This window comes from Pongo pygmaeus, chromosome X (assembly GCF_028885625.2).
Source record: "Pongo pygmaeus isolate AG05252 chromosome X, NHGRI_mPonPyg2-v2.0_pri, whole genome shotgun sequence".
Taxonomy (NCBI): Eukaryota; Metazoa; Chordata; class Mammalia; order Primates; family Hominidae; genus Pongo; species Pongo pygmaeus.
Window position 1 is genome coordinate 119,386,105 of NC_072396.2, and position 23,735 is coordinate 119,409,839.

The following is a 23,735-nucleotide window of genomic DNA, read 5'->3' on the forward strand; positions in this document are numbered from 1 at the left end:
ATAAAATTCCTAATAATGAAGTGTGCTGTTTGAACACATCTTCATCATTACAGTAATCACCATAGAATTGTCTGCTTGAAGGAACATGGGAGTTAATGGAGAAATAACTTGAAATCAGAACTCTAAATTCACATCAAGAATAACCTAAGTGGAATTGAGGCAAATATTATACACATACACCCTATATGCTAGATCACAGTACTGTGCACTTTGCATAGATTATTTCTAATCCTTTTAACAATTTTGTAAGCTAGTTACTGTTTCTCATTTAACATATTGATATGGTCTGGCTGCGTCCTCACCAAAATCTCATCTTGAATTCCCACGTGTTGTGGGAGGGACCCGGTGGGAGTTAATTGAATCACAGGGGCAAGTCTTTCCCATGCTGTTCTCATGATAGTGAATAAGTCTCACAAGATCTGACGGTTTTAAAAAGGGGAGGTTCCCTGCACAAGCTCTATTCTCTTGTCTGCCACCATGTGAGATGTGCCTTTTACCTTCCACCATGACTGTGAGGTCTCCCCAGCCACATGGAACTGTAAGTCCAATAAACCTCTTTCTTTTGTAAATTGCCCAGTCTTGGGTATGTCTTTATCTGCAGCATGAAAATGAACTAATACAGTAAATTGGTACCAGTAGAGTGGGGCACTGCTGAAAAGATACCCAAAAATGTGGAAGTGACTTTGGAACTGGGTAATAGGCAGAAGTTGGAACAGTTCGGAGGGCTCAGAAGAAGACAGGAAAATGTGGGAAAGTTTGGAACTCCCTAGACACTTGTTGAATGGTTTTGACCAAAATGCTAATAATGATATGGACAATGAGACCCAGGCTGAGGTGATCTCAGATGGAGATGAGGAACTTGTTGGGAACTGAAGCAAAGGTGACATCCTTGTTTTGTTTTAGCAAAGAGACTGGTGGCATTTTGCCCCTGCCCTAGAGATCTGTGGAACTTTGAACTTGAGAGAGATGATTTAGAGTATCTGGTGGAAGAAATTTCTAGGCAGCAAAGCATTCAAGAGGTGATTTGGGTGCCATTAAAAGCACTCAGTTTTAAAAGGGAAACAGCATAAAAGTTTGAAAAATTTGCACCCTGACAATGTGATAGAAAAGAAAATCCCATTTTCTGAGGAGAAATTCAAGCTGCCTACAGAAATTTGCATAAGTATCCAGGACCCGAATGTTAATCCCCAAGAAAATGGGGAAAATGTCTCCAGGGCATGTCAGAGGTCTTCACAGCAGCCCCTCCCATCACAGGACTGAAGGCCTAGGATGAAAAAATGGTTTCGTGGGCCAGTCCCAGGGCCCCTGTGTGGTGTACAGGCTAGGGACTTGTTGTCCTGTGTCCCAGCCACTCCAGGTATGACTATAAGGGGCCAAGGTACAGCTTGGGCCGTGGCTTCAGAGGGTGCAAGCCCCAAGCCTTGGCAGCTTCCATGTGGTGCTGAGCCTGCAGGTGCACAGAAGTCAAGAATTGAGGTTTGGGAACCTCTGGCTAGATTTTACAGAATGTATGGAAATGCCTGTATGTCCAGGCAGAACTTTGCTGCAGGGGCGGGGACCTCATGGACAACCTGTGCTAGGGCAGTGCAGAAAGGAAATGTGGGGTCAGAGCCCCCACACAAAGTCCCCACTGGGGCACTGCCTAGTGGAGCTGTGAGAAGAAGGCCACCGTCCTCCAGACCCCACAATGGTAGATCCACTGACAGCTTGCACCGTGCACCTGGAAAGGCCACAGACACTCAGTGCCAGCTTATGAAAGCAGCCAGGAGGGAGGCTGTACCCTGCTAAGCCACAGAGGCGGAGCTGCTCAAGACCACAGGAACCCACCTCCTGCATCAGCGTGACCTGGATGTGAGACATGGAGTCAAAGGAGATCATTCTGGAGCTTTAAGATTTGACTCCCCCACTGGATTTCAAACTTGCACAGGCCCTATAACCCCTTTGTTTTGGCCAAATTCTCCCATTTGAAATGGCTGTATTTACCCGATGCCTGTATCCCCATTATATCTAGGAAGTAACTAACTTGCTTTTGATTTTACAGGCTCATAGCCAAAAGGGTCTTGCCTTGTCTCAGATGAGACTTTGGACTGTGGACTTTTGAGTTAATGCTGAAATGAGTTAAGACTTTGTGTGACTGTTGGGAAGGTATGATTGGTTTTGAAATGTGAGGACATGAGATTTGAGAGGAGTCAAGGGCAGAATTATATGGTTTGGCTGTGTTCTCACTCAAATCTCATCTTGAATTCCCGTGTGTTGTGGGAGGGAACTGGTGGGAAATAATTGAATCATAGGGACAGGTATTTCCCATGCTGTTCTCACGATAGTGAGTAAGTCTCATGAGATCTGATGGTTTTAAAAAGGGGAGGTTCCCTGCACAAGCTCTCTTCTCTTGTCTGCCACCATGTGACAAGTGCCTTTCACCTTCTGCCATGATTGTGAAGCCTCCCCAGCCACGTGGAACTGTAAGTCCAACAAATTTCTTTCTTTTGTAAATTGCCCAGTCTCGGGTATGTCTTTATCAGCAGCGTGAAAACAGACTAATACACATATGAAGCAAAGATAGACTGAATGACATGCCTTCCCAAAGTTAAAAAAAATTAAAAGCTAGTAATAACTGACAGCACTGGGGTTCCAAACTCATGTGTCTTCAAAGCCTATGTTCTATGTGTGATTTTCCACTCCTTTAACACACTACTGTGGCCTTCTGTCCCACATCTCAAATATTCTGTCCCACTGCAACCACAAACCAGGGTCAGAAGAATTCTAAATCTAACAACATCCACACACACACCCCAAGATTGCTTCTTGCAATAGGAGGCAGAATGTAAATCTTACTTCTAGGTTCAATTTTTGTTTCAGAGAATAATGAACACCATTATAAAGCCCTCAGCTGTTCCCAATTTACCAATTCAAAATTGTTTCATCTGAGATGACACACAGCTTTCTTGGCTCCTTAAAGAGATGGGCTCTTATTACTTTTCAATATTTTTAACCAATTCAATAAACAAGGATTAAATAAAATTAGTCAAACAAATTTTGTCTAAAGGAGGATAACATCTTATAGCCAAAATCATTGTGCTGAGTACCTGTCAAGAACTCTGAAGGGTCAGATTTTGCCCTACTTGTAAGCCAGTATGTTAGCCTAACACTGTTGTATAGATGCTAGCAGAAGACATGAGACTCCTGTGTGAGAGACAGAGGCCTTTATTGCTCACAGCACAGCAAGTGGCATGAACAGCATATTTGGGTCAGTTCCCCTTACTCCCCAAAATCTCATGGGGGCAACATTGACGGGCCCAGATGGATGCATGCACATGCAGTATTATCACATTATAGGAAAGGAACCTGAGCTGAGGGAACCCAAATCTTTTATCATAGTAAGCATGCCTGCCTTTTATTCTAAGGGAGACATTATCTTTATCTTATTCAACATTAAGCATGATTATCTTTTGCTTTGGAGAGAAATACTATCTAATTTGTCCAAGGATGCAAGCAAATCTGCCCTTTGCTTTGATTTGTTTCTGTTTTCTTTGTTTGCTTTTTAAGACAGTATCTTGCTTTGTTGCCCAGGCTGGAGTGCAGTGGTGTGATCACAGCTCACTGCAGCCTTGACCTCCCAGGCTAAAGCAGTGCTATTGCCTCAGCCTCCTAAGCAGCTGGGACTACAAGCATGCACCACCAAGCTTGGCTATTTTTTTTTAAGAGACAGGGTCTTGGGTGGGAGCAGTGGCTCACATCTATAATCCCAACACTCTGGGAGGCCGAGGAGGGTGGATTGCTTGAGTCTAGGAGCTTGAGACCAACCTGGGTAACATGGCAAAACCCCATTTCTACAAAAAATACAAAAAAATAGCCAAGTGTAGTGGCATGGACCTGTAGTCCCAGCTACTTCGGAGGCTGAGGCAGGAGGATCACCTGAGCCTGGGGAGGTTGAGGCTGTGGTGAGCCGATTGTGCCACTGCACTCCAGCCTGGGAGACAGAGCAAGACCCTGTCTCAAAAAAAAGGGACAGGGTCTTGCTATGTTGCCCAGGCTGGTCTCAAACTCCTGGGCTCAAGCAATCCTCCTGCCTTGGCCTCCTAAAGTGTTGGGATTACAGCTGTGAGCCACTGCGTCCAGTCTGCACTTTGTTTTGAAGGCAAACAGTAGTTTTATCTTGCAAAGCTGTTCACTGTATCAACATCATTGAAAATAAAGTTCAGAACACAGGGCAGTTAGTGTCTCACTTGTAAGATGTGCAGAAACATGAAGCCATGGTGAACTGTCTTTGAACAGTACCATTCCTTTTCCAGCAGGGCTTAGAAGTTGCAGCCTAACCACAGAAAACATACAAGGTAAAATATTCAAATATCTTAATATCAAATTATCTGTCATCCTGCATTTCCAGAGTCTGTGATAGAGGCAAGCAAATTCTGATCCTCACCTTCCAAGCCTTATTCTCCATATTTGCCAGGTAGCATCCTGACTTGACTCACAGCCTTTATCATCCATTTGACAAAATTCCATTAAACATTAACTATAAACTAAGCATGAGATGTTAGGGTAAATCAAAAGCTCACAGACACCAACTCTAGGTAATATAAATTCTTATTCCACTCTAACACCAAATAATATCTGCTTATATAGTAACACTTCAGTGAAAGAATGCAAAAAGAATCACCTCCATTTAGTTCTACTAAAATTGTAGTTTCTATAATATAAAGCTCTTGTGGCTAGACCAATACAGCATCATCCTTGGGGTATGTCTCAAAGTTCACAGAAGTCTTGCTGACTAAAAAAGAGGGGAGATGAACACTAGACTTGATCTGAACTGCATTTCTGAATCCACTACTACCTATTAAATAGTGCCAAAATCACTTAATTCCTATTTCAGAGCTACTGGTAATGACTAAATATTCTGCAACAACCTAAAATCCCTAGAAGAAATAATCAATAGAAATGAAAGGAAAATTGTCAACTTGTACATAATGATAGGTAATGTTCATAAAGATAGAAAATAAAATGATGGAAATTAGACCATTATATTCATTTCTTGTAACATAAAAAATATATAGCAGAAATATGTCTTCAGGAGAGTGCATAAAATCAGCCAACTCAGATACTTATTTCCTAACATGAAAATGAAAAAATTAAGTATTCTCTGATCTTTGGTAACCATTAATATTATTACTCAAATTTGATCACAATTACAGTATGTAAAATCTGATTAATATGTTCTCAAATGTTAGCAATTCCTCATCTATTTTTCTATCTAAAAGAACTGTTAAGACTAGAAACAAAAGCAGCAAGAAAACAGAAGGCACCACAGCTGTCTGTCGATGCAAGTATGGAAAGTGTCTTTGAAGTATTAGAGACTGATATTGGATGGAGCCTGATGGGAAATGACAACCCCATGGCTCTGGCATCTGCTTCAACAGATGCCCTCTGCAATGACAGGTGATTTCTTGATTCAGTATTCCCTAGAAGGGTGTTGTGCAGGACAAAATAATGAACAGTCTATAACACTGAGACCTTGTTGAACGAGTAAGATGTATGGATTACAGAATTTCTAAGCTACTCCATGATGAATTAAAATTTTAACCATAAGTGCAGCAGAGAGAAAAAAACAACTTGTAGACATTGGAAAAAATGAAGAAAAAAAATGCTTCAAAGTTAACAACTATGATAAATAATAACAAGGAGATCTCACGGACCTGAAGCAACCAGTAATGAAAGGCTCATTTTCAGCACAGGCACCTTGAGAAGCAAAGGTGCAAACAAAAACAGATATTGCAAGGGGAAACCACAGCTGCTAACCAGAGGGCAGATACGTGCATGCTCAGTAAGGAAAGGACTGTGAGTCTTGCAACAATTAAGCCACGTGGAAAGACAAGACCTTATTTAAAAGAAGAGGGAGGGGCAGCTCTATGCAGAGTTATCTGTAGGAAATTCTAGTAAGTTTTTCAGTTTCACCAAGAAATAATGACTAATGAATCACTGTAACAGCATTCAAACATCAAAGTGATATTTAAGAATGGCACTATACTTCAACCATTATAAAATTTATTATAAGTTTGTCATTTCAAATCAATGTAGTTACTTATTAAATGGCTATTGAATAACTATATTTTCAAGACAAATATTATTGCTTTATCACATAACTTTTACTAAAATAAAATCCAGATGGAAGAAAAAGATAAACATGAAAATGAAGCTTTAAGAAAAACATTATAGTGACTAGTCACCTAATATTAGAATGGGGAAGGAGTTTCAAAGTGTTAATATAAAGAAAGAATTCACATATGAAAGATTTCTAGGTTAAGTTACATAAAAAGAAGGAAAAACTTCAGTCTATCAAAAAGCAAAAAGATACCAACAACTCATAGATAAAACCTGGGCCAAGGACATAAACAGTTTCAAAATGAAAACTATCAACGAACAAGACACATATGAAAATATCTTCAACCTCACCGTAATCAAAATAAATGTAAAAATTATGATAACATAATTTGGCCAGGTGCAGTGGCTCACGTCTGTATTCTCAGCACTTTGGAAGGTCAATGCCAGAGGATCACTTGAGGTCAGGAGTTCAAGATCAGCCTAGCCAATGTGATGAAACCCCGTCTCTACTAAAAATACAAAAAATAAAAATAAAAAATTAGCCAAGTGAGGTGCCGTGCGCCTGTAGTCCCAGCTACCCAGGAGGCTAAGGCAGGAGAATCACTTGAACCCAGAAGGCAGAGGTTGCAGTGAGCCAAGATCGCGCCACTGAACTCTAGCCTGGGTGACATGGGTGACAGAGCAAGACTCCATCTCAAAAAAAAAAAAACATAATTCATTAATCAAATTTAAAGGTTTTAAAGCTATTACTTGGTGTTGGCAAGGCTATTTTGAATTAGGCACTTCCATACATCATTGGTGGGAATACAAAATGAGGTAACTTTTCTGGAGTGCAATTTGGCAAAGTGAATCAAGGTCCTTAAAACTGTTCATAATAATTGATCCAATAACTCAATTAATAGCAATTTTTGATTGAAACCTAATAGAGATACGTTAAAAATATGCATATTTCAGGATTATTTAAAATAGTAAAAAATTAGAAACAACTTAAATGTCCAACAATAAGATAAAGGCTAAACAAATTTTTATATCCTTAACATGGAATAGCCTGTAGCCTTTAAAAATCATATTATAGACTCAATTCCTTAGTATGGAAATATGCTCACAGTATAATAACTAGAGCATTTAAAATGTAAAACTATATACACCAAATGCAGCAATAGTTTTCTTTAAAGACGATACATAAATTTATAAAGACCTACAGGTATGTGCAAGATGATGAGTGTTGGGAATACAAAGGAAATATACCAAAATATTAATGTTTATTCAAGGTTGCTGGAATGAGAAGCAATTTGTATTTTTTTCCCTATGCTTCTATTTTCCAAATGTTCTACAATAAGCAAGCACCGCTTTTGTTGTATACATACAAATGGCCAAGAAGCATATGAAAAAATGAAAAATATGAAATGAAGAAATACTCAACATCACTAAGCATCAGAGAAATGCAAATTAAAACAGACAAAATTTTGAGACAGCCAATGTACCACCCTACACCAGTCAGAATGGCTATTACTAAAAAGTCAAAAAATAACAGTTGGTGAGGATATGGAGAAAAGAGAATGCTTATATATTGTTAGTGGAAATGTAAATTAGTACAACCCCTGGGGAAAACAGTATGACGATTTCTCAAAGAACTAAAAATAGAACTACCATTCCATCTGGCAATCCCACTACTAGGTATCTACCCAAAAGAAAAGAAATCATCCTCTTTTTCCAGCTGGAATCATGGAGGGTGTAGAAGAGAAGATAAAGAAGGTTCCTGCTGTGCCAGAAACCCTTAAGAAAAAGTAAAGGAATTTTGCAGAGCTGAAGATCAAGTGCCTGAGAAAGAAGTTTGCCCAAAACATGCTTCGAAAGGCAAGGAGGAAGGTTATCTATGAAAAAGTGAAGCACTATCACAACAAATATAGGCAGATGTACAGAACTGAATTTCGAATGGCGAGGATGGCAAGAAAAGCTGGCAACTTCTATGTACCTGCAGAACCCTGAGACTCAGAAACGTAGGAAGGTAGGAGGGGGTTGAGGGGTGAGAAACTACCTAATGGGTACAATGTACACTATTCGAGTGATGGTTACACTAATAGTCTAGACTTCATCACTATGTAATATATCCATGTAACAAAACTACACTTGTACCCCCAAACTCATAACAATTTTTTTTATTATACTTTAAGTTCTGGGATACATGTGCAGAACGTGCAGGTTTGTTACATAGGTATACACGTGCCATGGTGGTTTGCAGCACCCATCAACCCATCATCTACATTAGGTATTTCTCCTAATGCTTTCCCTCCCCTGGCCTCCCACCCCACAACAGGCCCCAGTGTGTGATGTTCCCCTCCCTGTGTCCATGTGTTCTCATTGTTCAACTCCCACTTATGAGTGGGAACACGCAGTGTTTGGTTTTCTGTTCCTGTGTTGGTTTGCTGAGAATGATGGTTTCCAGCTTCATCCATGTTCCTGCAAAGGACATGAACTCATCCTTTTTTATGGCTATATAGTATTCCATGGTATATATGTGCCACATTTTCTTTATCCAGTCTATCACTGATGGACATTTGGATTGGTTCCAAGTCTTTGCTATTGTGAACAGTGCTGCAATAAACATACGTGTGCATGTCTCTTTATAGTAGAATGATTTATAATGCTTCGGTTATATACCCAGTAATGGGATTGCTGGGTCAAATAGTATTTCTGGTTCTAGATCCTTGAGGAATTGCCACACTGTCTTCCACAATGGTTGAACTAATTTACACTCCCACCAACAGTGTAAAAGTGTTCCTATTTCTCCACATCCTCTCCAGCATCTGTTGTTTCCTGACTTTTTAATGATCACCATTCTAACTGGCATGAAATGGTATCTCATTGTGGTTTTGATTTGCATTTCTCTAATGACCTGTGATGATGAACTTTTTTTCTTATGTTTGTTGGCTGCATAAATGTCTTCTTTTGAGAAGTGTCTGTTCATAGCCTTCGCTCAGTTTTTGATGGGGTTGCAGTGAGCCAAGACTGGACCACTGCACTCCAGCCTGGGCAACAGAGGGAGCCCCCGTCTCAAAGAATAAAAAAGTTAATTAATTAATTAATTCAACAAAATCATGCTTTCATGTAACATTTTTGAAAGCAAAAAAAACCCTAATATCTGAATTGTTATGATTATTCTGATTAATGAAGTAACCAATGGCAAAACATGTATCTTGACCATCTCTAGTACATCAGAATTGATGACGTTCAATTAGTTTTGAGGCAGGAGAATAGGATCTGGAGGCAGGGCCGTTTCACGCTGACTTCCTAGAACTAAACTGAAAGGAAAACCCTAACTTATCCATGCCTAAGTAACAAAAGGACCAGAGACTAGTACCTTTGCAAACCCCCACTATTTCTGCATGGCAGATGGGAAATAGAAAGTACCTCTGATTGGTTGCTTTTTGTAATCAATCAGACTTTTGTATAGGAGTATAACTTTGTAACTTCACTTCAGCCTCTGATTGTTTGTTTTTTGCAACCAATCAGACTGATTGCAGGCCAAGTGCAGCTTTGTAACTTCACTTTAGGCTCTGTTTCGTCGCCTTCTGCAACCAATCAGATTGATTGCAGGCCATCACTTCATTTATATGAGGTAAACACAAAGTGGCCAATGGGAATCCTCTAGCAGGGTATTTGGAGCCAAGAAGATTCTGTATCGGGGCTGTGAGAGGCTGCTCGGCCTGCTGCCACCCTGTGGAGTGTACTTTCCCTTTCGATAAATCTCAGCTTTTGCTGCTTCATTCTTTCCTTGCTTTGTGCATTTTGTCCAATTCTTTGTTCAAAACACCAAGAACCTGGACACCCTCCACCGGCAACAGTTTGACTTTGATCTTTCTGCCTAGGTCAAGGTCAACCAGCCACTGAAAATCAGGTAGATCTGTGTATACAATATACATTTTATTTGCATGTTAAGATACCTTAGTACCTTTCTACTGCATGAGAAAGGAAAGTCTAATATAATACGAGACAGGTCTGCATCCAACTGACTCTCTGGGACAACTTAAGCAGGCTTCGGATTGCAAAACAAAAGTAGTCCTTGAGAAGAGAGGGAGAAAAAGAAAACCAAGTGCAAGCCACTGTACTAAACAAAACTAATTGCTTTATCTTTGATTTATTCAGATTAAGACTAATTTTATAGCTGCATGCTGTACCCCCTAAAATAATACTGTATTTACAGAGCAAGGACCATCCTTACCTGAGCTATTTGATAGCAAAGCACTAACCACTGAATCCTGAAATTAAAAGCAATTTACAATAAATTGACCAATTAAAAAGTAATGACAAATTCCACAAACTGGTCAAAAAAAATCCCATTTGTTTACATTAAGTGGTCAAGCAGCCCCTACATATCAGCACGGCAGCAGCTGCCAGTAAGACCAAATGGATTCAGATGGTTTATTACTAACACAGGCAGAGAAGGCATGATCAGCATGGTATCAGCTCCCCATGTCCCTAGTCCTACAAGAGAAACCCGAACTGGAGGGACTAAATGAAAGACAACACACACAGTGGGTTGCTCTGTTGTTGAGGAGTCAATTCTAGACTGCAGCTATGTCATTTTATAGTCACAACTGTGCCTGAAGGAAACTCCCATGCCTCACCAAAATGAAAATAGGAGATAATAAGCTGCCTTGAGGCAGCCTCCTGTAAGATACGGAGGTGGATAAGAAATGGCCTTGTGACAGCTCCTCACAAGTCTATCTTACCATGTATCAAGGAGGATCACAGAGTATTCCCCCAAGACTTGAGACAGATTGTGGTTGAGCCTTGCCTATGTGGCCTATATGGGTACAGGCAAGATCACCAAGGCACCATGGCAGAGGCATTCTCCTACACACAAATAGTATAGGAAGTCAGTATATAAAATTGTCACACTCTTTCCCATAAAGTTTAAAAATTTGAGAAGCATCTATTATAAACTATTGCAGAGAGTCATAGCACTGTCGAGAATTTATATAGAGAATGCATTATCTGTCCTAAAGAAGTTTAAATTTCTCTGGGGAGAAAGCAATGTAAAGCCAGGAGCACAATTACACCTGGTTGTTTATTAATATTAAACAGTAACTTAAACATCTAATGATAGAGGAATGGTTAAATAAGTTATGGTGCATCCATACATTTTTCTTCAGTGGAATGGTGGCATAAGGAAAACTTTCTGAAAGAACAATGTAGAAGAAGAGTGTACAATAGACTACAATGGAAAGATGTTTAAGGCAATAATATTATATTGATAAATGTGAGAAAGTTTAGTCATTCATTAAGTGATAAGGCTTTTTGCAAGACAAGAAGCAGTGAATACGGAGAGCTGTTGTGAGTGCCTTTAAGCTCTGATCCTATTAAGGATGATAAACTTCATAACTGAAAGGTAGCAGATCCCGGGATCTTAACTTTGCACATGGCAAATGGAGGAGAGCAGACAGTAAGAGGACAAAGTAAGAACAAGACATGCTAAAACACAATTTTAAATAATTCAGTGCTATACTACTGAGAAAACTCCTAAACCTAATCATAAAATGTCCATTTATCTCTCAATTTTTCCTGGACTTCATCTACAAACATGATTTTCAAAATAGAATTTGTTAAAAGAACATATTAATCCTTAAAACATTTTGTAGTATTTTCAATGTCAATCTTATTTAACATCATAAACAGTACTTTCAAATCAATTTTAATGAAGAACTAACCTAAACATTTTTAAACGGCCAGCTACTCTAAAATAAAAACATATCTAGTGGCATAGTATAAGAAAATATAAAAACTGGCCAGGCGCAGTGGCTCACGCCTATAATCCCAGCACTTTGGGAGGCCAAGGCGGGTGGATGACGAGGTCAGGAGATCAAGACCACGGTGAAACTCCGTCTCTACTAAAAATACAAAAAAAATTAGCCGGGCGTGGTGGCGGGCACCTGTAGTCCCAGCTACTTGGGAGGCTGAGGCAGGAGAATGGCGTGAACCCGGGAGGCGGAGCTTGCAGTGAGCCAAGATCACGCCACTGCACTCCAGTCTGGGCAACAGAGCAAGACTCCGTCTTAACAAAAAAAAAAGAATATATAAAAACTACAGCAAATTTCCACTGTTAAAGTTTAATACTCATACCTCTGTTTATGAAGCAATAACAAGATATGTCTTTTTTCTTTCTAATTTTTTTCATTTTTAAAAATAACAAAACAATAAAAACAAAAATCAGGAAAACTAGGGGTTCAGATATACACCCTGAAGAACAGGGTATATATTTATGAAGTAGTGGAAAACACAGAGGAAAACCAAAGGGACAAATTGTGTAGGGACTCAAAAAGGCACCCATGGCAAGAAGCAGGCTTAATTGAACAAAATATGCTAAACAACTACTATGTACCACACACTGTACTACTAGCTACTGGAGTGGCAACAAAGTCACTATACTCAAATAACTCTAAAACCAATAAAAAGGGAAGTGCAAACAAATAACCCATATTTCTTTAATTCAACAATGCACATTTTCTTCTAATGCTAACGTTTTTGAAATCTATGTATGCATTTACTGAAGTGGTGTTTATTTGTCAGAAAAGTTATTAAATTGATGGTGCATACTAGGGTGAAGGAAACATATTCACTGCAATACAAAATCACAGCGGTTATAATAGAGGTATAGAGTAATCACTGTATGTAGAAGATGAGGGGAAAGGGAAAAGATAAAGGCCTGATCTGGGATACAAAGAATCAATAGGAGTTCACAAGGTGGAAAGCCGAAGAAGGATATTAACAGGAAAAAAAAAAAAAAAAAAGAAAAACCCTGAGGCATCGAACAGCATGATACTTTCAACGAGCAGCACATATTATAGTTTGACAGGCTGGAATATAGAGGTCCGAGGCAGTATGAGACTAAACTGAAGTGCAGGTAGGTCAGGAATGCAAAGTGGGTTCATCTTATATTCAAAAACCAAACAATATTATATACCATGTTAATACAACAAAGGACAAAAACCATATGATTAACTCGATAGAACAGAAAAAGCCTTTGACAAAATTCAACACCCTTTCATGATAAAAACATTTGAAAAGCCAGGTATAAAAGGGAATTTCTTCCACCTGATAAAGACCATTTACTGAAAAAAACAGAGCTAAGATTATATTTAATGGTGAAAGACTGAATATATTCCCCCTAAATTCAAGAACAAAACAAGAATGTCCACTTTCACAGCATCTGCTTAACATTACTGAAACTAGAAGTTCTAACAGGGACAATTAGGCAAGAAACAGAAATAAAAGGCTCCAGATTTGAAAAGAAGTAAAACTATCTCTATTTGCAGATGATATGACATAGAAAACCCAAATGAATCCATTTAAAAGACTACTAGAAGAAACAAGTTCAGCAAGGTTGAAGGATAAATGATCACTTATAAAAATCAATTGTATTTCTACACACTAGCAATGAACAATCCAAAAACTAAATTTTTAAAATTCCAATTACAACAACATCAAAAACTACAAAATAGGAAACTACAAAATAATTGTTAAAAGACATTAAAGATATAAATAAATGAAAAGACATCCCCTATTCATGGATTGGACAACTTAATATTGATAAGATGGCAAAATTCCCCCAAATTGATGATTCAACACAATCCTTTTCAAAATCCCAACTTGCATTCTGCATTTTCCAAAGAAATTGTGTAGCTTATCCTGAAATTCATGCAAGGGTCCCAGAATAGCCCCAAAAATCTTGAAAAAAATGTTGGAAAATTCACACTTCCCAATTACCAAACTTACTGCACAGCTACAATAATCAATACAGTGTGGTATTGGGTTAAGAACAGAAATATAGATCAACGAAATACAATTGAGAGTTCAGAAATAAATCTTGACATTTATGGTCAACTGATTTTAAACAAGGGTCATAAGACAATTAGATGAAGAAAAAAATGACCTTTTCAAAAAACGGTGCTAGGACAACTAGATATCCACACGTAAAAGAATGAAGTTGGACCCTGATCTTACATGACACACAAAAATCAACTTAAATAAGCAGCAAAGCTAAATGTAAAAAAATGAAAGAGCTAAAACTATAAACTCAGAATACATAAGGATAAATCGTTCTGACCCTGGGTTAGGCAACGCTTCCTTAGACATGACACAAAAAGCACAAGCAACATAAGAAAATAGATAAAATAAATGGTATCAGTATGTTTTAATTTTGTGTTTCAGAGTAGATGAACCAACAGAATAGGAAAGAAATATTTGCAAATGATATATCTGAAAAGAGACTTGAATACAGAATTTAAAAAAAAAAAAAAAAAAAAAAAAAAAAAAAACCTCTTACAACTCAGTAATGAAAAGACAACCCAATTAGTAAATGGACAAAGGGTCCTAATAGACATTTTGCTTATGAAAATATACAAATAGTCAATAAGCACATGAAAAGATGTTCAACATCATTAGTCATGAGGAAAAGTCAAATCAAATCCACAATGAAATCCTGACTCAGGCTGGGCATGGTGGCTCACGCCTGTAATCCCAACACTCTGGGAAGCTGAGGCAGGTGGATCACCTGAGATCAGGAGTTCAAGACCAGCCTGGCCAACATGGTGAAACCCCGTCTCTACTGGAAAAAAAAAAAATACAAAAATTAGCCAGGCATGGTGGCACACGCCTGTAATCATAGCTACTCAGGAGGCTGAGGCAGGAGAATCACTTGAGCCCAGGAGGCAGAGGTTGCAGTGAGCCGAGATTGCATCACTGCACTCCAGCCTAGGTGACAAGAACGAAACTCGGTCTCAAAAAAAAAAAAAAAAAAGAAGAAGAAGAAGGAAAGAAATACTGCCTCATACCCACTAGGATGGCTATAAACAAAAAGATAAAAAGTGCTGCTGAGAATGCAAAAAAATTGGAATTCTCATAATACTGGTATATGCTACAACATAAATGAACTTTGAAAACACAGTAAATTAAAGAAGCCAGTCACAAAAGGTCACATCCTGCATGAAGTCATTTACATAAAATGTACAGATAGGGTAAATCTATAGAGACGGAAAATAGATGAATGGTTGCGTAGGGTTTGATTGGTTGGGGAGGAGGCAGGGAGAATGGAAAGGGATTTATTTGTACAGGATTTCTTTCGGGGGGAGATGAAAATATTCCAAAACTAAATTATAGTGATGGGTGCACAGCTAACAACCAATAAACAATATACTTTAAATGGGTCCACTTTTGGTCTGTGAACTCTCAATAAAGCGTTAAAAAGAAAAGAAGTAGGCCAGGTGCAGTGGCTCACCCCTGTAATCCCAGCACTTTGGGAGGCCAAGGTAGGTGGGTCACTTGAGCCCAGAAGTTCAAGACCAGCCTGGGCAACATGATGAAACCCTGTCTCTACAAAAAAATACAAAAATTAGCTGTGCATGGTAGCACACCCCTGTGGTCCCAGCTACTCGGGAGGCTGAGGTGGGAGGATCACTTGAGCCTGGGAGGTTGAGGATGCAGTGAGCCGTGATTGTGCCACTGTACTCCAGCCTTGGCAATAGAGCAAGACCCTGTCAAAAAAAAAAAAAGAAAAGAAAAAAGAAAGGAAGAAAAGAAGTAGATATAGAAGCCAAGGCCCTTGGTGCCCTAAAGTTTCACAATTTCACTGAAAAATCACTGAAATTAGGCAGATTGATTAAAAGCAGAAAAGGCATACACGTTTATTTAAAGTATATATATAGGAGCCTTCAGAATTAAGACCCAAAGGAGGAATTGCCTATTTTATGCTTAGGTTCAACAAAGTATGGACAGCCCAGCTGTGCAGAAATATGATTGGCCAAAAAGAATATAATCTAAAGCTGACAGACTGAGTGGGGAAACCTAGCAAGGCCTGTCTGCCTATTAAATAGATTTTTCTAGGCCTCTCTGAGCCTGTATTCCTTCCTTCTGACTGTGGGGCAGGGCCCTCTCTGGAATGGGGGCCTTAAGACCTACAGTCAAACAAGGTAGGTTAGATCATTTCTTTGTGTCCAGTTTTTACACAGAAAGGCAGAGGGGAAATTAGAGTAATATTTTTAGGTCTTATGGCTGACTTTCAGGAAAAGGGGTTCTGGCTTCTGTGATCCTCCCCGGGGAAGAGGGATTCTAGTTTCTATGGCTAGCCTTGGAGAAGAATGGGACCGAGAGACAGGAGGGCAGGACAAAGCCAGTGCAAAACTTCTGCTTCTGAGGCTGCTGCTGAGGCCTTCATTTGGGGGTATTGTTTTCTGAGCCCCAACATAGGTAAGGATGGATCTGAAAAAAGATAATCCATATGTAAAAACAGGAACATGGAACTCCACCTCGCGCTATACATAAAAATTGATTCCATATGAATTAAGAACTTTAATACCAAAAACAAAACTAAAACTCTTAGTAAAAAATGTAGATGAATATATTTTACATATTCTTAAACAGGACACAAAAATCATTGACTACAAAATTCAAGACTGATACATTTGGCTATATTAAAATTTACAAATTTGTCCATCAAAACACCCCTCAAAAAGCAAAAAGACAAGTTATAAACAAGATATTCAAAATATACAAAACAAATGATTAATATAAAGAGTATTTTTTTAAACCCATAGAATTCTATTTTTATAAAAGGACAACCAACCAACAGAAAATGGGCAAAATAAATGAAAAGCTATTTCACAGTACAGGAAAGACATATGACCAACAGACATCTGAAGAAAGGTTAACATCATTGGTGATCAGGGGAATGTAAATCAAGAAAGACTTCATCGAAATACCATTTTAAACACACTTGGTCAAAATTTTTAAATTTGACAATACTGTTTTGGAGGGCACATAGATTCATAGGATCTCCTATACATGTCAATGGAAACAGAAATGATAAACCGGTTTGAACACTGACATACCATACAACCCAGCAACTCCATTTTCAAGTATATACACAACAGAAATCCTTGCACAAGTACAAGAGACATGTATAATAATGTTGATAGTAGTGCTATTCCCAAAGAAAAAGGAGGAGGCAGGAATGAAAATGGCTATCAGTGAGAAAGTGAATAAAGATGGTGTATATTCACATGATGCAAGATAACACAGCCATCCAAAAGAATGAACCACAGTTTTACATAACAATTTGGATGAATCTTAGCAATTTAATTTTAACTAATAAAATATAAAAATTACCACAGTTAAATAAAACATAGTGTATGTATTACTTTTTTTAATGTTCAAAACAAGGAATAAGGAAATAAGATTTTGAAACGTATGGCTTGAAAACTGGCTACTGGCTTGAAGGTGTTTTAGTAACATTGTTTTAGTAACGTGACAATCAGATTTGCATATTAGAAAGAATGGTTTAGCTACAGTGTGGAGGACTAACTAATTTAAGTTGAAGAAAACTTGAGACAGAGAGATCATTTAGAAAACTACTGACAGGTCCAGTTAAAGGTAAGGAATAGAGGAGAATCTGAACAATGACATTGAGAATAGAAAGGAATGAAACTGATCTGAAAGCTATTCAAAGAGTTATGACCAACAGGCCTTAGTCCCTCACTAGATATAGAGGGTGAGGGAAAGGGAAGAGTGGAGAATAACCCCCAAGTTTTAGATCTGGGTGACAAGCGGGCCTAGGGTGAATAACGAGAGTTCATTATTTGACATATTGAGTTTGAGGAGACTCTGAGATATCAGCATTCATGTAGTTTCCTCCATCTAAGAATAACTATAAAATCTGATGCCTCCTCTTTAAAGGCCAATCCTCCAACTTCTTTATAAAGCCCCCCTCTGCTGTTCCAACAACCAAATCAAATGTTATCCCTCCCTCTTTGAACCTATGCTGCACTTTCCATTTATCTTACTCTAACCCAGGGTTTCTCAACCTTGGCACCATGGACATTTTAGACAAGTTAAGTCTTTGTTGTATAGGGCTGTCCTTTTCAATGTAGGATGCTTGGCAGCATCCCTTGCCTCTACCCACTAGATGTCAGTAGCAACCCCCAAATTGTGATAATCAAAAATGTCTTCAGCCAGGTGTGGTGCTGCGGGACTATAGTCCAAGCTACTCAGCAGGCTGAGACAGGAGGATCACTTGAGCCCCTGAGTTAGAGCCTGTGAACAGCTACTATATTCCAGCCCAGGCAACATAGCCAGGGCAACATAGCAAGGCCTTGTCTCCTAAAAAAAAAAAAAAAAAAAAAAAAAGAGTCTCCAGATACTGTCAAATATCCTCTGGAGGCAACCTCTCCAACCCTACCCTTCCCCAAAATGAGAACTACTGATCTAGGATATAATAGGTATATGAGTTCTTATTTTAAACCATTATGAAATCATTAACTCACTGAAAGCAGCAACTTTACAACCTTTACAAAATATCTATATGACAAATCCATTCTTATATACTCATTAAGGTAGTTTCAGGACACAGTCATCTATGTTTAATTTACTATTTCTAATTCACAAAAACCTTTAAATGTAATTATTTCCCATTGACATAGACATCCCCAACCAAGTAGCTCAAAATACTAAGGATTTACATATTGCAATTATTTTTTTAAGAAGTAAAAAACTCTAGACTATACATACTAGATTCTCTTAGGAACATAATCATTAACAAAAAGCCATTTCTGAGTGAAATCCAAATTCACAAATGTTCTAGAATCAGTTCATCTCCATATGGTTCAAAGAAAAGTTTATGTCACAGTTATCTTATACCTGTCTCTTGTCACCTTGAATCTCTAATATTCTACTGAGACAAGTAATTAATCTAAAAATAAAATGACAACATTCTCTGTCACAAATTAAAAAAGACTACACAGAATCAAGTGTTCCTGAAAAGGAAAGAACTTACTTTTCCTATTTGGAAAAAACTTTTCCTCAAAGAATTTGATATAAACAATACATTAGAAAATATCTACTGTTGAATTATCCATTACAGTCCATTGACAGGTATTCTGTTAATGGAATGCTGTCTATTTACATGAAACAAGAGAAATGTAAAGATTAAACATTACAGTTTGACCTTTAGCAGATTGAGTGCACTAGTTGAAAGTGAGAGTAAACATAAACTTACATTGTTATTAAATTGGCTTATACAGTTTTCTTTAATTACATTAAATGGTTCCCTGGCGTGTAAGGTATTTTTTTTCTATAAATGAGAAGCAGACAACCCTTTCTGAAACTTTCCAGATAACTGATTATAAGAGTATTACAATGTTTTAAGAAGCACCCAAATACACTCAAAGTGTAGAGAAAAAAAAAGATTTCCCTTTCTAGGTCATGATGATAACTAGCCTCTGCAGAATGGGGAGGTGTGTATCATGCAGTTAAGGCATCTCACAGAGTGGGCTGCTAGGCTGGGCTGGGAGAACAATATGCCTCTTTTGCAAAGTTTCACTGTGTGCCTAGGAACTTAAATGGCACCTCCCAGCAAATCAATTTTGTAAGTCTTCAATTATCTTTATTTGTAGTAAGTGTCCCTAGCATTACTTCTTATGTTCTCAATGAGGTTCTGGATCTTGTCTACCTTCATGCCAAATAAATGCTTCAGAATTTATATCACAAATAATCTAAATTGAAATATTAAATTTAAACCTTAAGCAAAAGTATTCCACTAACCCCAATTTTAAAACATCCTAATCAACCACTTCTGTTCTTATACCTGTCATGCAACAAATACCTAACCTAACTTTTCAGGAAGCTTTCTCAAACTAAATTAATCCCCTCTAAAATTAAGCCTTATGCCACAGTTCCATATCTCTTATGTGTACAGTATATTGAAATATATTATTTTGAATACTATTATATATTATAGTGAAATTCTTTTCTAATGGTTATATTACTGTACACATTTGACTATTGTATAAATCCTTTAAGTACAAAAACCATGTCTCTTTTTATTAGCCATAATCATGTTTCCAAAGTTAGAGTTCAATAAATGCTTGCTTAATGAATCTATTCTAAAACCATGAGAGGCATCATAGCTATGCAAATACACACAAAACAAAACACAGCATACCACAAACAAAAAGTATATAACCTACGAAGTTAAATAAGCATTGAATTTTCAGAATAAATAACCTATTTATTGGCATGGTGTTTAATAACTGCTTTTTTATAAAGAGAGAATGTGTTACAGTGGAAATAACATTAGGATAGCACTGGAGTTGAAAAACCTAGGCTCTGACCCACACACTCTGCCAGGCTCACCATTTAACTTTGGACAAATCACTTAACCTCTCTCTCAACCACAACGAGCAATTACTATGTACTCTGCCAAGCTCACAGGGTTATTATTAGGATACAATAGGATAATATATATGAAAGTACTTAAAAATGTATAAAGAGCTGTATAAATGGTATTATCTTAATGATGAATGTACCCTTCAATTAAAGATAACATTTTATTTTAAATGAAAGAAATTAAGGGATAACTATGCTGTAGAACTTATCACTGAATAAATCAGTACAAGGTTCAGTAATTCAGATTCAATCTTTAGCAATTAAAATATGAGTCAACTGTCAAAAATGTGCTTCACATTCGATTTTTCAGGAAGATATTTATTAAATAAAGCAAGGCAGATATTTGAATAAGGCCACAAAATCACAATCATGAGCTCATTCCACTAAATGCACTGAGAGGAACTTCACCTCACAAAATCAAATGCTGTGTTTATCTGGCTCCATTTTACAACCTGATACAATGCACCATGCCCTACAGTTGAAAATGTGAACCAGCACATGTAGGAAATACTAGAGTTGACTCCTGGTTTACAGGAAAACACGTGATTATCCAGGACAAGGCACAATCTGATGTAAGAATTCCTAAATCTGTTTCACAGACCTACTGCTCATGTACATAAACAGGTATAAAGAAGCAGAGGGAGCAGCAGCAAGTACGCTGAAACATATCCACTTATTTGTAGCACTGGTGACAGAGTCAACTATGCAAGGTTTCAGGATTTGTTTGGGTAACAATTAAATTCACTTTCAAGTCAACAAATTATCATAGTATCCAGATGGACCAAAAAGTTCTATGCAATTTCCCTTCATCTTGTCAAATCTATCTACAGACCATCTCGGAGAAGACATTACAGCAAGAGTCAGCTACGTTACTGAAATGGGTTACCAACTTTCTGATCGCTGTTTTATGTCCTTATGTGGGTGAAAATTTTAATCAAGTAGTATCTGGAAGGGAGATCTACTCAAAAAGGTCATGAATCTCCAATCACCAATTGGAGATTCAAGTAAATTAGCAAACTCCCCCTTTTAAATGTTAATCTCCTAGAGAGGCTGCCATAATCATTTACCTGAGCTCTATCCCAATAAAGTAAGGGGAGCGAGGTTGAAGAGAGAAAGAGAAAGGAGAAAAGTGTGATGGGGACAAAGGGAGGAGGCAAGTGAAGAACAGACACTAGAAATGCAGAGAGAGGTAAAAAGACACCAAAGATAAACTCTGCAAACAGCTGCCTAAAATACATTTTCCCTCATAGGAAGCCTGTTAGCAGAGAAAAGATTTTGCTGCTACATGTTTAGGGGGCATCATTTCCTTCACGTAAATTTATCAAACAATTTGAAACAATTTTTGAGTACTTAGTTTCTAGTTTTGGTTTTGACTTTCTTGACAAATGGCTTTAAGGTTAATAACTAAACTTTTATCAATGTTCTTATTCACTCAAAGAACAAATATTTCTTGAGTGCTTAAAAAATAAACAATTTTAGGGTTTCTCAGCCCTGAGTGCATATTACAATTACCTGGGAAGATTTTTTTTCCTTAAGTTCCTTGGCCCTTGAGATTCTGATTTAATTGGTCTGGGGTGGGATCCAGGCAGGGTTGAAAAAACAAACAAAAAATCTCCCTTGCAATTGTAATGTGCAGCCAGGGTGGAGAACCAGGGGTCTATTTCATCTTAATGTAAAAAAACCTTCCCCCACTTATTTTGAAATGTATTAATTTCTCCTTATTCAACATTGTTTCACTCAGATTCTCACCACCTCTCACCTAGATTAACATTAACTGCTTCTTAGCTATTTTCCCTTCCTCTTGTCTCTTCCTAATGCAATAAGGAATGCTTGTCTAACTAATCAGTTTGGTTCTGAAACAGTATTCCACTGAGTCATTTTAAGTATAACAAGATCACCAAACAGATCATTTTCATCAAATAGAGAATATACTGTATGTGTGTTCCTGTATGTATGTGTGTGTATGTATGTACATATGTATGTATAATCTCAAACACACTCTATTTTTCTTCAGTTCCAATGTACCTGCCGTCATTTACACATAATGAATGGTGGTCTCTCTACATTAAAAAATACTGCCCCTAAAAATTTCATGGCTAAATTTTATCAAAAACAAATGGCAAATGAGTCACCCAAAGATATCTAATTTAAATTAAAAAAAAAGAGCAGCACAAGATCTTGTTTACTCTGATTTTTGAAATGTTCCCACAAGAAACGCTCATTCAACTGAAGAGAAAAAGTAAAATGAAACTTATGATGAATGAATGTTTACCATGAACAGATATGGTTCTGCTTTGTGTTGACGCTTGCCTCAGAAAACCAACTGAAGGCTTAAAAGCCAAAGGCTGTAACTGCATCAGATGATATTCATATTTATAAGAAATATTATCAAATACAATAAAGGGAATATATAATAAGAAGACTGAACAAGTATATGGCTTACACCCTGCCTTTTAAGGGGCTCTATTTCTTCTCAGGGATAGCAAGACAGAAACATAAAAAGAAAATAAAGCCAGCACTGCCAAGTAAGTGGTAAAGACAGTAAGTACCACGGGAATTCAAAGAAACAGGAGATTCTTGGGGACTAAGGGAATTGGAGACAACTTCTTGGAAGAGCTAGGGCTTCAATAAAATTAAATAGACGGAGAAAAGAGGGAAATCCCAAGCATACAGATGATCTTGTACAAAGATGAGGCAGAAATGCACAAAATGTATTTGAGAGACAGAGAGTTGACCTAGTTGGAAGAGAGGATTCTATGTGGGAGCATTTTGGGGGATAAGGTTGCAACAATAAAGTGGAGCCCAACAATGAAAGCCCAGAATGGAAAGCTAGGATGCTTAAACTTTGTCCTGCAGGTAGAAGGATCCTTTATAGGTTATAAAGAACAATAAGCAAAAAAAAAAAAAAGAAGAAGAAGAAAAGAAAAAAATCACTATAATGATGCAGTCTGAAACTGTTTTACTTGAAGCCTTTGAAGAACACACCAAGTTGCATAATATCTTGCTAACAGTCATGAATATGTGAACATATTATTTAGGAAATCTGTTCTGAGAGAAGGAGTAAATACTCCAACATGCTTTACAAAATATAAAATCAGTGGTCGATTACACATTCATAGTTCTTAGGATAATTCCTAAAAGAATCACTGGGTAGAAAGCTTCAATTTTAGGTTTTCCTCCTCTCCCCACCTTGTTCCAACACAAATACCTTGATTTAAGATCTAAAAACTGAATACAACTGAAATTGTCTTGTTTTGAAAATAAGAGGTATTTTACTACTCCTCATTATGGGTGAATTTACTTACTATATTGTTTCAAAATCACGACATCTATTAAAATAATTTTGTCCAGGATTTATTTCAGCAAAGAAGATGAAAACAGAAATAAATAACAAATATAAAGATTATAAAAAGCAAAAA

The 23,735-nt window shown here is 37.6% G+C and overlaps 1 protein-coding gene across 4 annotated transcripts in view; it reads right to left on the minus strand.

Moving 5' to 3' along the window:
* LRCH2 (leucine rich repeats and calponin homology domain containing 2) overlaps positions 1-23,735 on the minus strand; it is a 149,286-nt gene that overhangs the window by 94,414 nt on the left and 31,137 nt on the right. The window lies entirely within an intron of this gene.